The sequence below is a fragment of the Lissotriton helveticus genome, chromosome 5_1 (assembly GCF_964261635.1).
Source record: "Lissotriton helveticus chromosome 5_1, aLisHel1.1, whole genome shotgun sequence".
Lineage (NCBI taxonomy): Eukaryota > Metazoa > Chordata > Amphibia > Caudata > Salamandridae > Lissotriton > Lissotriton helveticus.
The window spans coordinates 121,768,794-121,786,170 of NC_136065.1; positions in this window are offsets into that span (position 1 = coordinate 121,768,794).

The window sequence follows — 17,377 nt, forward strand, 5'->3', positions numbered from 1 at the left end:
CATACCACTTGCGGAGCAATTGATGGCATTCCGTAATGCTGTTTAAATAAACCTCCTTGTTGATCTTTTTATAGCAGTTAACATCTGCTAATTGCTTTAGCGTCTCCTCATTGTACGCCTTATAGGTTTGAAGAACAACATTCCCACCTTTATCCGATGGCTTCACAATTATATTAATGTGCTGCTGGATATTTTTTACTTTAAAAAAGGGGGTGGTGATGGACAGAGTATCTGAGTTAATCAGATATTTTTTACTGCCTCCCAATGTTGCACGGACAAATTATTTTCCTTTTTGTTGATTCTGTAACCATCTTTCTTCCGCTACTTTAACAGTTCATTTGATACCGTGTCCATAAATACATCTATGTTATCATTGGGCATTTGTGGCATAAACGTTGATACTGGTCTAAAAAGACTATTACCTCCTTCTTGCTTTATACCGGAATATTCAGGGATATCACCTCTCTCCTGACTCGCACATTCTGCCTCCAGTTTATTGAGATCTTTTAAAGCTGGTAAGTCCTTGACCTGTACTATATCCAATGCATTGGGAGCCCTCGTGTTAAGGCTCCTGCTTGTTTTTTCAGGACGCAACTTGTAAAATGTGTGCAATTTAAGTTTCCGTGAGAATTTAAACAAGTCTATTTTAGTCTGTGCATATTCCAGCTTCTTCGCTGGACAAAAAGAAAGTCCCAACTTGAGCACATATTCCTCTTCCGTAGTTAATACTTTCGGAGTTAAGTTGATTATCATCAAATTATCCTCAGAGCTTGCCACATTTCTTAGCGCCGCTTGTTGTATCTCTTGCTGCGGCTCCTGGTTAGAGGTGGTGAGAAATTGCTTTTCCGCCACTCGCCCCCCCTTCGCGTTGGCCGTTTCCTTGTTGATCTGGGGGTTTGCCTCTTCCCCCCTTTTGTCTCGTTTGTCTGAGGATTTCGAACTCCTCGTGAAAAGGAAGTTTGCGCATTTGCTGTGCCCCTGCCGGATTCATTTTACTATATATATATTCACCACGAAAGTTGTATATATATATGTTCATCCAAAGAAAGAACCAAGCACGGACGCACTCATGGAGGTGTAAGATGCCATCATTTTAATGTAGAAAACGGCCTACGCAGCTACCCAATGCGCTCTTGTAGAATGCCTTCATCACAGGTGGAGAGACTGACATACAGCAAAGCATTTAATGTGACAAAGTATAAACAGTGAAGACAGACAATACAAGTAAATTAAGCCACGTTAGCAGAGGCACCATGTTGGAATGTTCAGGGTATCAATAGATATATAAAATAAACCTGCAAAATTTAGATGTATACAAGGGGGTCACACGTTCAGTAGGACACAGATGACATATCAAAAAGCTCTTATATGCTAGACTGCCTCAAAACGAAAATATGATAGGATAGTGTCAACTCCTAAAACTTAACCTAATTACAAAATCACTCAAATCAGAAAATATATTGCAAACACAGAACATAATTATAAGCAGTAGAGTCCCAGTGGGCACACCATTCTATCCGAGATCCACAATATGACGACCACAGGACAAACTGAGGTGAGCAAAGAATCCAGGAGGAAAACGGGACCAGAAAACCTCTTATACATCACCAACAAAAGTACAATACCAACACATTCTCTTACCCACCTTGAAGTCTGTTAATGTTTTAGAGATCTGGGCAGCGCTACTCAATGTTTGCTCACTCCATAAAAACGTGTTACATATTTAAGATTAACTTAGGTAGGAACAGCTGGACATCCTCTTTCTCAGTGAAACCTGGATGTCGGACAGCTCAGCACCAAATATCGCTTTAGCGATTCCCGATGCGTACTCAATATATCACCAGGATAGAGCAGACAAAAGAGGTGGGGGTGTAGCTATAATTTTTAAGCAATCATTTAAGTGCTTCTTCTTTGATTGAACTGAACTCCAAGGGGCAGAATTGGTTGGATTCTGCCTTACAACATCAGCAAAATAATTGTTGGCAGGAGTCATAGTTTATCACCCACCTGGCTATGCCAGGGTATTTTTGTCATCTTTGGATGACTGTTTATCTAGATACCTCCTAAAATACTCTAAGGTCACAGTTCTGGGAGATTTGAACCTTCATCTTGACAACGCTGCTGAACAGCGCCAGGACACCGGCTGGTAACAGTGCACTTTATAAATGTTATAAATAAATAAATAAATAAATAAACATGCATGTCTTCTCCTTGACAACAAGACTGCTTGGAATCTGAAGCATTTTGGTGATTAACCCACCCATTCAAGACCCAATCTTTGCTAACTGTATGGTTGATGTGTTGGATGTCGTAAGGAATGATTGGCCAGATCATGCAATGTTTTTTTTTCACTTGGAAGTTAGAGCATGGTCCATCAGGTGGAAGAACTACTCCTTCTTTACCATATCGAAACTGGGCAAAAGCACCTACTTCAGAGATTACTTCCATTCTCTTGAAAGGTACACCACTTCTGAGTGGAGACATTGAGGCTGACTCTCATTCCATCAATGTTTGACTGTAGCAAATGGCTGATGGTATTGCTCCCAAGAAACAGGGGTCTGGCCTTTCTAAACATGGATACTCATCTGCTTCTTGGTTAGATGAGGAGTTTAGGCAACTATGCCAAAAGTGCCAAAAACGAGAAATGGTTTGGAGAAAGCACTATCTGTCATCTGACAAGGAACTTGATAAAAATGAACTGAATATCTCCGATCAAGGAATTAAGAGGGCTCAAGCGGATTACTTTCCCAACCAAATCATTGGATCTGACTACAAACCAAGGGAGATGTTCAAAATTGCTAAACATTTCTGTCATCCAAATGCTTTGGTACAGTCTCTTGACTTTAAACTGTGTACACAGCTTTCCAACTTTTTTTTATAATACATTTAATGAAATTGTGGAGGCTCTGAACCTTTCTGGACCTGATAGTCCCCTGGACATGAGCTGGTCGGTGGATTAGACTTCTTCGAGCTCCATAACCAGATCCTGTTTCTTAGATGAATTTGCTCTTATCTCACTGGATGAATCGGATAGAGCCCTAAAACTTGTAAACACTTGTAAATCTGGCTCACCTGATGACCCATGTCCCCCTCATATTCTGGCTGCAAATTGTGCAGCCATCAATCCAATTCTTAACTGTCTCTTAAATAATACAAAAGTCAAATGAATCCACCTCTTGAAAATGCCATTGGCTGATAAATCTATTTGGGCTATTTTGGCTACCTGCATTATCTAAGATTTTGGAGAAACTAATTAATGGCCAATTATTTAGGTATTTAGAGTCTCGCCAACTATTGCACCCATCCCAATCTGGCTTACACTCTGGTCACAGCACAGAATCTACTCTGTTGGAAGTTTAGGACACTATCAAGCTGGCTGTTGACCAAGGGAAACAAGTTGCCTTACTGACTTTTGGATCTATCAGCAGTTTTCAATACTGTATCCCAACCTATTCTTCTGCAGCGATTGGGTGGAGCTTATTTTGCCTTGATCCAGTCCTTTTTATCCAACAGAAACCAGGCAGTCTGCATGTCACCCTACTTATCAGTCCCTAAGCTTTCACAGTTTGGAGTTACTCATGGCTCAGCCCTGAGTCCATGGCTGTTTAATGTCTATATGACTTCTCAGGCATATTTGGCGGAATCTTTTGGTGCGCAGGTGGTGTCCTAGACTTACCATATGTAGATGCTTTTCACTTGGGACAGCAGTATCTCAAATGCCCAGGGTAGTTTTATGGCTTGTCTGTCGGCAGTATTTCAGTGTATGCATTGGTAGTTTGCAATGTAACATGAGCAAAACTGAAGAGAGTATTGGCCCAGTTCTGCTCCGCTCCCACCAACCCCTGCCACTGTTGTTTGTAACTGTGGGGTAACGTTTAATAATAGATTGTCGTTTGGTCCCCAGGTAGACACTGTGGTAAGTGTTTGTTTTGACCTATTGAGATCCATAAAACAATTTTTTGTTTCTCATACCCATACAGTGCCAGAAGTTGGTAATACATGTCCTTGTCACATCTTGGATGGACTATGCTAACTCCCTGTCCTAAGGTCTACCAGCCTAACAACATAGAAGACTCCAGATGGTGCAGAATGCCGCAGCTCAGCTCTTACTACATTTTCAGAGAAGTCACCATATTCAACATCATCTCAAAGAGCGGCATTGGCTGTTAGTCAGTGAGAGAATTCAGCTCAAGGGGCCTATGCTGGCCTACAGAGCCTTTCAACAGAGCAGGCCATGGTATCTGGTTAATAGGCTTACACCCTGCCTTCCTGCAAGAACCTTGCCGTCATTAGATGAAATGTTGGAGGTTGTCCCTAAAACCAAAATAAAAAAATAGGGCAGCTCATCCCTCTCATTTGTGGCCAACTCTGCATGGAATTCTTTACCCTTTCATCTATGGGCAATGAAGGATGAGGGCTCTTTTAAATGTAGCCTCTAAACGTGGTTGTTTGGTCTGGTATATCAGTAATCTCTCAGCTCTTATGGTCAATTAGCCTTAGTTCCAGGACACTCACGGAGTAGCTGTGCACTCTATAAATACATGATTGACTGACATTCAAAAATCAAAAAAATATAGGGATCAATGTCATCCTGTTAGGACCCAAAGAATAAAGCCCAATTGGGCTTTCCTGTTAAAATGTTTGTATTACCACGAAGTAGTTAAATATTGTAGACAGGACTCAATTCCGAGCCCATCCTAGTGACAACCCCATCACTAATCTGTAAATAAGAAACAAGGTTAAAAGATCTCTCTAGTAGGAATGTAGCAGCTAAAATTCACTATATTATATATGCCCAACCTTATATAAAACGTAGAGGCATATGTACAAGAAACTGGTGAATCGCGGTGTCAAGTAAAAATTGGTAATGCCCGCTCCATCAGTTTCGCAATGGAGGGTGTGCCATATTTACAAAAATATGGCGCACCCCTGCATTTTCCCCAGTGTTGGCACTAAGGAAGCTGCCTAGTGCCAGCGCAGGCACCCTATCACCATTTTGCTAGGGTGCCTCTGCTGCAGGGGCAATTTTTTATGTCCAATAAGGGACACCTTATGCACATAACCAATCGTGGCAGGTAATTTGCTCTGTCCATGTGTGCTGCAGGATGGAGCACACATGGAACTGTTTCAGATCAGGTATTTCCCGGTCCTATTTTTGGCAATGCCTCATACCTTGTAAATATGGGGCAGCATCAAACAGCAATGGTTGTTGCAGTGGAACGCCCACTGCAACACCCATTGGCTGCCCCTTTCACACTAAGTGCTGCGTGAATAGGGGAGGTGTTAAGCCACGGTAAGTGACTTAATGCCACCTTGTAAATAGGGCGAAGGACTTAACGCCACCAGAACATCTAAAAAAGTGTTAACTCCTTGAAAGATGGCCCATAGTATAAAAAACAACCGAAGAAAGTAACAACCCTATTTGCAACTAGTAACACAATAGTTACCCTATAATTGATATTTTAAAAAGGGTTATAACCCTAGGTGGATATGTAATTCTTCATCCTGATTTAATCCATATGGCGCTTTGGATTCAAACTTTATAATATATCTTGATTTAAGACATTGCAGGGACAGTATTCTATCAACTCCTAAAGGTTTTGCCTGAAACCTGTCAATCATAAAAATGTCAATAGGTCAGGACTGCTATTGTGATTTGGCAGACACTGGCAAGCTAATGTATAAGTCTGTATATTATTCTTTATAGCTCGTAAATGTTCCTGCACCTGCTTTTTTGCTTAATGAATTGTATGCTCCACACACTTTAAAGGACAGGGACAGGAGAGAAGTCAGAGTTACAATTTAGATGTTGCTTGATGCTATAGGTGAATCAAAATGTGATATGAGATATTCCTTCATATTATCACTGTAGTTACAGGCTTTGCATTTATTACAGGTAAAAAAATATATACAATTGTTGTTATAAATCTTTATACATTTTCTAATTTTGCCAAGAGCTCACTGTTTGAGTTAGTTCTTTTCTATTGAATTGTATTTTTTTATGTGCTATATAGTCCAGTTCCTCATGGGAGGAACCCACAGGGCCAAACTGGTATCCTTAATTTCAGAGAGCAAGAACCTGATCTGCAGAGTCCCCAAGGTTTGTCCCTCAACTCCGCCCCACTCAATGTCTGCATGACACCGCTCACCGACATCAAACGATTGCAAGGCATCACCACAATCTCCTATGCCGATGACAACCAACTCATCCTCTCTCTGACAGGCAAGACAGGCACCACCAGAACCAACTTTGCCAACTGGAAAAGCATGGTAGCAGACTGGATGTGAACCACCTGCTTGAAGTTCAACTCAGACAAGGCATAAATGCTGGTCTTTGGAAACAAGACATCCCCATTAGTGTCCAACTGGTGACCATCGGAGCTAGGACCAACACAAACACCAACCGACCATGCAAGAAACCTGGAGATCATCCTAGACAACAAGCTCAACATGATGGCACATGTCAATGCTGTGAGATCCTCCTGCTTCCATATCCATTGCATGCTTCATAATGTCTTCAAATGGCTGTCACAGAACACCAGAAGGACTGCCATGCAGGCACTTTTCACTTGCAGGCTGAACTACAGCAACGCTCTCTATCCAAACAACTACTTCACAGACTCACACCATTCAGATTGCCACAGCAAGATTCATACTTGACCTACCACACCACACCACACTCACATCACACCGCTCGTCAAGGAGCTTCACTAGCTTCCCATTCACAATTCAAACTCTTCACGCACACATACAAGGTCTTACACATCACTGGCCCAGCATACCTCAACAGCTGCATACACCTTCTCCAGCCTGCCAGATAAGCACGCTCTGCCTCACTCTCACTTGCACACATCCCCTGTATCCACAAAACTGGAGCAGGAAGGTGCTCATTCACCTACATTGCACCCAAGACCTGCAATGACCTGCCTCAACACATCAGAGCCTGCTCCTCACTTTTTCAGTTCTGCAAGAGGTTGAAGACCTGGCTCTTTGAATAACGCTGTAGGGACCATTTGCTGATACAGCTGCTCAAGTACTGGAATACCCTTACAGGTGATTCACAAATAAACATAAAATCACATAACAAGTATCTTTGAGGGACAAACAGTCTCATTTTTTTTAGTAAGGAGAGTTGGTCCCAGGACCATCTTGGTTTTCATTTCAATGAGGGTGATTTCCAAAAGTGAATCTGTGTAACTTTCCCTCTGGGTAAAGATTTTAGGCATTATTTCGACGTTGGCAGTCCACAGTGGACGGTGCAATGCGATGTGCGCTGTAGGACTGCCAAAACCATGGTGTGACCGCCTGACCGATTAGGAGTTAAATCCTAGTCTGGCGGGTGGTCCAGCGGCGATCTGATGGAGGTTGTTTGCTATGATCATAGAAAAGACTCTAATGTAGAATGCCGCAGTCACATCGCCAACTGCACGGTTTGGCATATATGCTGCACCGTGCAGGAAGGGGGGGTGCAAATCCAGGGGTCACTAATTGTGCCTCCCTGCATGCACACCAGGCCCAAATCAGACTGGTGTCCCTGTTAGGACCCCCTTTGGTGCCATTTTGCCACCCTTTTCATGGCTAGTTCACTGCCTTGAAAAGGGCGGTGAAATGGCAACTCTGAATATGCTCGCAGTGCCGGCTGCGGCACCGCCAGCATATTCCTGCCGGTGAAAGACCATTGTTCTTGTGGGATCTTTGATCCCGGTGGGCCAGCTGTCTAGGGCGGTCCGACCACCGCAGGCGTAATACTGTGGGCGGTCTCATTGAGTGGCGGATGTCACACCGCCACCATGGGTACTCATAATCAGGCCCATAGTCTTTAATCCATTCAGTTTTATGTAAGTAAACCAGGTTTTAGCTATGACCCTGTGGGTGTGATTTACCCTTAACATCTTATAATGAAATGTGAGAACCAGGACCTATTTGCAGTGTCCCCCCTTCAATTTGATTACTAGGTGTTGGTGGTAACTGACTCTGATTGTGCCCTGGACTCTGCTAACCAGACCCAGTGCCTGTGCTCTGATTAAAAGTGCATGATAATTAGGTATAATTTCAATTGGTACTGGCAATCTACTTGTAAGTCCCTAGTATGTGGTAGGGTACGTAGGTCTATAAGCCCAGTAGATTTTATGTACTTAAGTGTGCACTACAGTGATGCCTGTTGTCATTTTAAAAGCCACCCCTAACGTGCAAGCTCCTTTTCAACTTAAATCATATGCAAATTCGACTTTGGAATTAAAGGTGCCTCCAAAGACTCAAACTGCATTATTTGTTCCTATAAATCACCTCCTAGCAGCCAGCTACCAAGGGTTGAGCAAGTGAATCATTTATTGAGACCTTGACTGAACCTTTTATTGTTATTGTGACTTTATTAGCAGTGGTAAGTCCCTACTTATCTCTACTAATAATCCACTTTTTAACACACAACTTCAACAGCATGCCTAAAGGTGGGTGGATTGAGGATTGTGGTAAACCTCAATTTCATGAGGCAATATGTGCTAAGTTAAGACAGAAAATCAGCACATCAAAAATACAGTTAATTAAGAAAGGACTGACTTAAAAAGTGAGTTCTAGTCAGAATGAAAAAATTGTTAGAACTGGGGGTCTCTAGTTTGCTGAGGTAGGTACCTTAGGCCAAATAGTGACCCTCGCTTCCACGTCAGGGAAAGAAAGGACACCTTCTCAGATAGCCCCTGTTCACCCCCTCGGTAGCTTGGCATGAGCAGCCAGGCTTACCTTCAAGGCAAGTGTGTAAAGTATTTGCAACCACGCTCTCAGTAACCCAATGATGACACCACAAATATAAAAAGATATACGATGACACCACACAATATAAAGCCAATATATGCGTAGTTGTAATATTCCTCCTGGTCGGTTATTAGGCCAGCCAGCCCTTGTAGGTTCGGGCGATATTAATGAGCAATTCAAGATAATCCCCTGCAGCCCTAATGCAATGCTATACAGTTTGTTATGCATCAATCAAAAAGTTCGTAATGCCAAAATAATGCAATGTGTAACACAACAATCAGGCAGTTCGTAATGCAGAAATAATGCAATGCATAATGCAACAATCAGGTAGTTCACAATGTAGAACTAATGTGATGCGTAATGCAACACTCAGGTAGTTCATAATGCAGAAATATCGCACTGCATAATACACTCCAGCACCGATCACGGTGCTTTAGATGGTCGCTCCGCCACTCGTACTGACTCGCGGTCAACTTCCCCCAACAGATGCCCCCAACACAAGTAGTGTGTAAACCAAAGTGCAGCTCAAAACACCGGCCCCGGTACTGCCACTCCTTGGCAAGTACGGGCCGCAATACAAGCTGAAACAGAGGCTCGCCCTGCAGGAATCGCAGAGGCCAAGAACGTCTCCCTCCGGGCCCGCACCGCTCCGCAGGCGGCGAAACACATTACCTGCGGGGGTGCAACCTTGCTCTCCTTTTCCCGTGACTTAGGCCACCGATGCAACTTTGTGGGTTTCGGGCAGTGGGACTCAGGCCCTCCCCCGATGGGGTGGGTTCGAGGTTCAGCTCTGGCAATGGCGGGCTCAGGCCGGCGGCACAGCTCCTCTGAGGACACCAGTCCGGGTCTCTAGTGTTAACGAAGATCTCAGGCTGAAACAGGACACACGCATAAAGCGTCGCTGAGACTCACTTGAGTTTCGGGTGTGCACAATCACTTGGCATTCCTCATGAAGGTCTCAGGCTGCACGAAGCACACGCACACAGCATCGCTGATACTCACTTGAGGTCCGGGTGCACAAGATAACAGGGCAATCCTCACGAAGGTCTCAGGCTGCACAAAGCAAACGCACACAGCGTCGCTGAGACTCACTTGGACTCCGAGTGTGCATGATATCTGCGCATTCCTTACGTAGGTCTCAGGCTGCACAAACCACATGCACACAGCATCGCTGAGACTCGCTTGGACTCCAGGTGCCCAAGATCACAGGGCAATTCTTACGAGGGTCTCAGGCTGCAAAAAGCACACACACACAACATACGCTGAGACACTCCTCAAAACTTTTGCATTCCTGAGTTTCCACAACAGGGAGCCAGCTCTCCTTGGGCCCTTGGGGAAAAGTTACTTCAGGACACAGCACACAGCAAAGTCCTTTCAAGCAGGGGGACACAGCACACAGCAAAGTCTCTTTAGCCTCTCCTTGGTTAAAGCATCAAACTGCAGGCCAGCCCCGGAACACACAGCAAGGGTCAGTCCTTTCCTTCAGTCTCTTCAGCGGTTTCTTCCTTGGCAGAGGTTCTTCTTGACCAAAAAGTAGTTTAAATCCTTTTCAGTCTTGATCAGTTCTATTCCAATGTTCAGGGGCTTTAGCTCTAATAGTTATACCCCTAAATGTCTTTGAAGTCTTTGTGTTCAGGGGGGCACTGGCCCCTGTCCAAACCTGTTCTGGGTGTCTCCTGCCAGTGAAACCTTCTTCCTTTGATAGTGGGGGTCTGGATCCTTAATTATTCAGCAGGAGATGGAGCCATTGTTTTATGGCGGGAGCCCAGGGTTCTTCACCTCCAGGGGCCACTCCTTACCCCAACAATTCAGATGCAGGTCAGACTGTTGCTGTCTCCCCTCCTCCCCTGGGTCAAGCCATTCCCCAGATCCTATCACTTTCAGATCCAGACAGTCAATCCACAACCAGGCAGAGACACACAGAAGTGTAAGAGCACAAAAACCCAGCCACTTCTAAAAGAGTGGTTTCTAAACACATAGGGCAAAAACCACCTTCACAACAAGATGTTTGTGAGTTCCGGCATACCAAACTTCACCTCTCCATCTTAAGCCTTTGGAAAGATAGACTGAAAAACACATTACACAGCCTCCCCGTCTGTCCTATGGGCATGATGGCTTTTCAACAGTGAGTATTTCACTGTCAGGACATGGTACATACCTCAGTACATACACTGCACCCTGCTCAGGGGATACCTTGAACCTACCATAGGGGTGTCTGATGTGCATAGAAAGGGAAGAGTAAGGCCTGGCTAGTGGGTGCACTTGTCAGAACAACATGGCAGTTTAACAAGGCCAGGGTTGTCTCTTTATGGCTACTTGTGTGAGTGGCAGAATTAGTGCTGCAGGCCCACAAGTAGCATTTGCATTACCAGCCCTGGCACACATAGTGCACTTTACTATGGACTTTACTAGTAAGGCAAACATACCAATCATGGGCAACCAATTACCATTACACTTTACACAGGGAGAACTTGCACTTTGACACTGATCAGCAGTGGCAAAGTGCCCAAAGCATCTAAGTTGGTCAAAAGAAATCGATCACAGCATGAAAATAGAGGAGGTAGAGGCAAAACGTCAGGAGTATTCATGCCAAGAAATGCCAGGTCTAACACGTGTCCAAATGTACAAAGATTTATTACAAAAAATGTACAGTTACAATACAGAATATGTAAAATGCAGATGCATAAAGTCATTGCCATGAAGTCTCTCAGTAATAAGACAATACATAATAATAGTCAAAAATAGACTAAGTCCCAAATGAGCAGCAAAATCAGTAAGAAATTGGATAGCATCTCTAGCAGCATCAGAAAGTCATGTGGCTCACCCGCAAATTTGAGGGTTTATGTAGAAAATCTTCTCATAGAATAACATTAAAAGTGAAGATTCATCTTGATGCAAGTAAATCAATTATATTTTCAACAAATCATAACATTGGATTAAAGAGCATCATACAGCCTTAATACCTAAGTACTATCCGACTACACAAATTGACGAATATTGAACTCTTGTGAATTAATGCAATACTATATGAAGGCAGAAGCAACTTGAAGAAATATAACATCACTAATCCCATTCTAGGGAGTCGCCGAGAACAACTTCATTCGAAAATAAACAAACATGACCTGCTTGACTACATGCAGCAGAAATAATAAACAGAGGACAAATATGATGAGAAATCCATTTTAAACAAGATGGTGTCAAACCTTAGCTAAGGCTTAGTTGCATAGGCCAAGAAAATGCCCTTTTATCAGGTCACATTAAAATTGTTTCAAATGCAGTAGCATCATACAAAGTGTACAATATGAATTTAAGTGTGTATCATTATTCTGCACATTGTTAATAATGTCCAATTAATATATAATGTGCAAAAACTTCCAAAGCCCGAACGGCATACCCATATTGAATCATTCATGTTGTTTGTCAAAACAAATAAGAACCAGCCACTTGAGGATTCTTCTGAGTGGGTGGGGAGATTGCACACAATTTAAGGTTCCTAAAATTTTGTAAGTTGTCCGAGACCCTGGTGAATACCAAGGAGTGACCGGAGTTTAGGGGTGCCATTGGTCTGACATGAACATCAGCATGTTGGTGCTTGCTCCACCAGACTCCATCACTGCTTCTTCAGGCTTCTTAGACAGCCTGGTTCATCACTGAAGCTAGAAACAAAGGACTAATGTTGCAGGTGGCAGTGATGGACAAGTAGCATTTGTTGGAGAGGGTGTTGTGGCAATTTGACTTGTCTCTGCCCAGACGCCAATGAAGGCCTTTTTGTGCATTCATAATTCTTGAACTCTATGGCCTTTGATAGAAATGGAATTTGTGTATATGAGTGTTTGTTTGTGCGAAGTAAAAAATCAATGGCCCTGATATGCAGGGAGTTTGTTTTCCTTGCCTGTGGCTGTTACGTCACGTATGGCAAAAATGGACGGGGAAAGTGAGAGACAGTTGCCCCATCCTAATTAGGGCACAGGAACCCTCACTGTGACCTGTCGGCCCAGTTGCAAAAAGGCTGTCAGATCAAAGGTTAATGACGGTGGTGCCAACTGAAGCAACAATATCAGAAACCAGGTGGTTCCGACACCTCTAAGGGGAATGGCGAAGTTAGTGGGTGGGTCATCCATATAGATTGACAGTTGCCCTGTATCTACCAGTTCTCTAAACAAGGGTGTTAGAATTGGGTTACTGGTTGAGGGGGAGAAACCCTAATCAAGCAGCAACACAATCTCTGTCAGGGTGAAACACAAGCAAACCCCAAATTAACCTGTGCTTAGACCTCCGGTACCTTATCGTAAAGCAGGCCGGCTTAACTTAGAGGCAATGCGTAAAGTATTTATGCAGCACTCAAACAGTAATCAATTGAAAACACAACACAAGAAAAACCTCACACCAATTTATAAAAAAAGAGTAAAATTTGATACAATATTTGTGACCAAAATTTAAAAAATCCATTCAACATAACTGGAGCAATGCGATTTTAAATTTTTAAGTCAAAATGGTGCCTAGAATTACCAAGCGCTAACTGTGGTTCAAAGTGACAAGTTCAGCCAGACCACAATGGAGAACTGGCCTGATACATGGACCCAGGTAGGCTTGCTGAAAAAAGTTTCTTAAATCCAGGTTTGCAGAGCGTTGCGTGATCCCAAGGGTGAATAGAGCGGCAGAAGTTCGGGGATCTGTGGGCCTGTGATGCTGAGTTGTGCATCATTTTTGAGGATGCCATTGACAAGGGACGTGCAATGAAAAGTCCTACATCGAAGAAGTGCTACGCACCGGCAGGTTCCAGAGAAGCTATGGGGCTGCATTGTGGAGTCCTGCTCACTGTGGAGGAGGCCTTCAAAAAAGGGCTTGCATTGTGTAGGACTGCATCAAGAATACATTGTGCAGAGACGGGTCTAAGGAGACCGCGGCCTGCAATTCGAGGTTCAGCATCTGGGATTAGTCATGCTATGGAGTTCTGCTGCAGCTGCAAAGAGATGTGTTGGGCCGCTATGGTTCTGCTCACCAGATCACAGCTAGGCTGCCAGAGCAACTGCAGACCAACTTTCAAGGGTCCAAGACTGGGGTGGCACCACTTCGGGATAGGATTCACAGCAGACAGAGACCAGGTGCTGGGATCAAGGTGGTTGGAGCCAACATGCTCTTGCAGCCACTATAATGGTCTTGAGTTCAAGATGCAGGTCCAGTCCTTCAAATAAGCAGCAAGGCGCCATGCAGCAAGGCAAAAGAGTAGCAGTCCATCACAGTAGTCTTTTTGAGTCTTCCACAGGTCCACAAGTAAACTCAAGAGTTCAGTCTGAAGGTCCCATATTTATATCTGATGCCAACTTTAAAGTAGGAAAAGGGTATAGAACATTTTCTTTGAAGACCTTTAAGTTCCCTGCCACCCCTATCTGGCTCCAAGCTGGCTACATGAACAATGCAGTGATGACAAGTCTTTGTGTGAAGGCAGGGCACATCCTATCAAGTTGCAAGTGGGTCCGTGCCCAGCTCCTCCATCCTGCCAGCTGATGGCCCATTCCAGGCACATGTAGTCCCTCTATTGTGTGGCTGTCTGGGAGGCATAAACAAAGTCAAACTGCTAACTACACCCTGTCATGTGATCCAGGAAGAGGCTGCAGGCACCAAATAGGGCAGAAAAATGCCAACTTTCTTAAAGTGGCATTTTCGAAATTGTAGATTTAAATCCAACTTTACCATTAAAGAGTTTAAATACATTTCTCAGACACCAAACATGACATTCATATCTGCTTCCAATTAAAAGTCATCACTTAGGAAATGTAATAAGTTAACAGAACATTATCCTATCGGAGAGGTAGGCTTATGTAAATTAAAAAGGAAAGTTTGGGCCTGGCCGGAGGATTATTTTGCCCGGTTGAAATGGCAGTTTTAAACTGCACTCACAAGCTGCAATAACAGGCCTGAGACATGTTTACAGGGTTTCTTAAGTGGGTGGCACAATCAGTGCTACTAGTGGCATTTAATGTACAGGCCCTGGGTACAAAGAATACCACTTTACTAAGGGATTATAATTAAATGAAATATGCCAATTCGGTGGAAGTCAAATTTACCATGTTGAAAGGGGGGAGCACAAGCACTTTAGTACTGATTAGTAGTGGTAAAGTGTATAGAGTTCTAAGGCCAGCAAAAATGTACTAAGGAAAAACAGGTGGCTGTAAGGCATGTGTTGGAGGAAGCCACTCAAAGGATGTCAGATCCAATAAAGGGTGTCCGTTGTTTTGTGGAAATGCCATCCTGGAGCAACCTTTTCTTGTAAGCTGAAGGGCATTTGGCATTGATTGGTTCATAACCTGCTAAAGCAATCTATTGAAATCTTTATTAGCAGCACAGAAAGTCCACTTGACTATAATAAGGTTATTTGTCTTTTCACTCTGATAAACCATGCACACACTGGTGCAAAGGTCAAGTTAAGTGTAGCTACAAAAACACATGCCTTCAAATAAGAGGTAGGTGAATGTCTCTGTGTGGATAAAAGGAACAAGCAAATGCAACCTTATCTAAAAGCTCTTCTTTCAGATAGTCCATCAACTTGAATGCAGAGGCGATAGGTCATCACATGAGTGATGCTTTTGTTGCATCACAGAGAGGAGTGGGAGGAACATTACTAAAATTCTCCTTAGACATGCTCTTTTGGTAATTCAAGTACCACAATGAACAAGAAAGAAGGTCAGTTTGGGGGAGAGGGAGTTTTTAATGTTGTGATTAGCCCAAAGTGTTAAAGTATCACAAACTAGCATGGGTCTTTTCAAAGAAATCCTTGTTTGGTAAACATATTGACTCATTTTGAGTATGACGGAAGAAAATGGTGCAAAAACACTCCAATGAAAATTTAATTGTTCTTAATGTCAGGTGTCTTTTATTAACCAAACAAAATATCAGTGATATTCAATGGCGAATCACATACACAAACTTTATTTGGAACTGTTCTTGTGCACAGTACTGCTGATACTGCAGTTTACTCTGCAGATGTTCCTCCAAGTGGGTCTACAAGAAATTGAATGTACAAACCCAGGAATAAGTGAAATTCGCGTGAATCCAATATTTGCTGCAAATCTATCACTGCGTCCAAATTTCAACTTTGTGCCCACTTCAAAATTAGCCAGTTAGCTCTGAGTTACCTAAACAAATTGGAAAGCTGATTTTGCTCATAATTCTGCCAGGGTCTGACTACAAAACATGAGCCCCTTGTATCTACTAAGTTTTCTTATTTATTTTATTTTGCCAAAAATGTCTTATCAAGGCCTACAAGACTTCTAAGAATAGACAATCTTATGTTTTGCCTAGATCACCATGAACTACCATGAGAGAAGTTCAAACTGAGAGCCAAGTCTGTCTGCTGGCAGCCCTGTGCCAGGCGCTAAAGAGCATCACCTGGAACGGGTGTGTCACCTGCTCTTCTAGCCCAGAGAATGTAAAATTATATCTACCAAAATCAGGAGCTCTCTTTCAAAGACCTTCTGCATTGTTCCTCATACCTCTGTGTTTAGTTGCTGAAACAGTTAAGCAGAAATGTAAGAGGCACCTCTGTTAACATTATTTTTTTCAGGTGAAGGCAGGTCAAGACTTTATAATTTAGCCTTGGTGGGCAGCTCCACAGGGTGCATCCTCACATTCATAAAGAACCATGAGCACTAACCGAGAGATAAACTCATGGACGACATTCAGACACAGTTTGTCTTTGTGTCTGCCGACTGCATATGTAGCCACTCTGGGATAATCCTTTTATTTTACTAATTAGCAGAGTTACTATAGTTCTGCTTTAGAAATGTATATATCATTGATGCCAGCACTTTTGCCGGTAAGCGCTCCTGGATCCCAGAGTCTACTTGGCTCAATCTATGACAATGCCCAGCAGACTCAGGCTTAATGCCAGGTTCCTCATTCAGCAACACACTTCTTAGACCCCACTGTGCCTATTGGAAATGGTTTGTACCTGGCCTTTAGCCCATCTATGTGCTCAACAACCTTTTCTCTACTAGCCATCTAGGTATGGCCTTCTCTATGCCTAGTGTTTTCTTGGTGTGGGGCTTCTCATGTGGACAGCCCTCTGCACAGCACTTCTGTCCCTCAGCCTGATGGTAGTAATTGGCATTTGAATTTAGAATTAAGGATGAAGGATCTCTTTTACAAGCAACATCTGTCCTTCTACTATGAAATGCAGGCAGAAGGATGTATCCTCACTTTCAACACATCAGTCTCCAGGCATTTGCTAATCATTGAAACAATGCCCACATTTCTGTTTTAGGGAAACCAATGTGTCAAAGATTCATTGTTTTACTTTTCAATGATTTCATTGGTAATGTCAAAAGGGAAGTAAGGTCACCACTGAGGTAATTGATGCTGCCATGTGTGATGTAATGTGTGACAATATATGTGAAGAATATAGGCAGGGCACTAGCAGGCCAAGTAATAATACATAGTAAATGTCAGTGATTATTTAGCTTTTGGATCATAACCATACTTCCATTATATTGAAGTTTTGCATAGGAATTTTCAGTTGTGTATAAAAGCACCTTATATTATAAGGTGTGTGCATATAATCCTCATTTCTCTTCGGTCAAGTTTTCCCAGTGACATTTTTTGGTTTTGTTGTGTTATAATTTGACCTCAG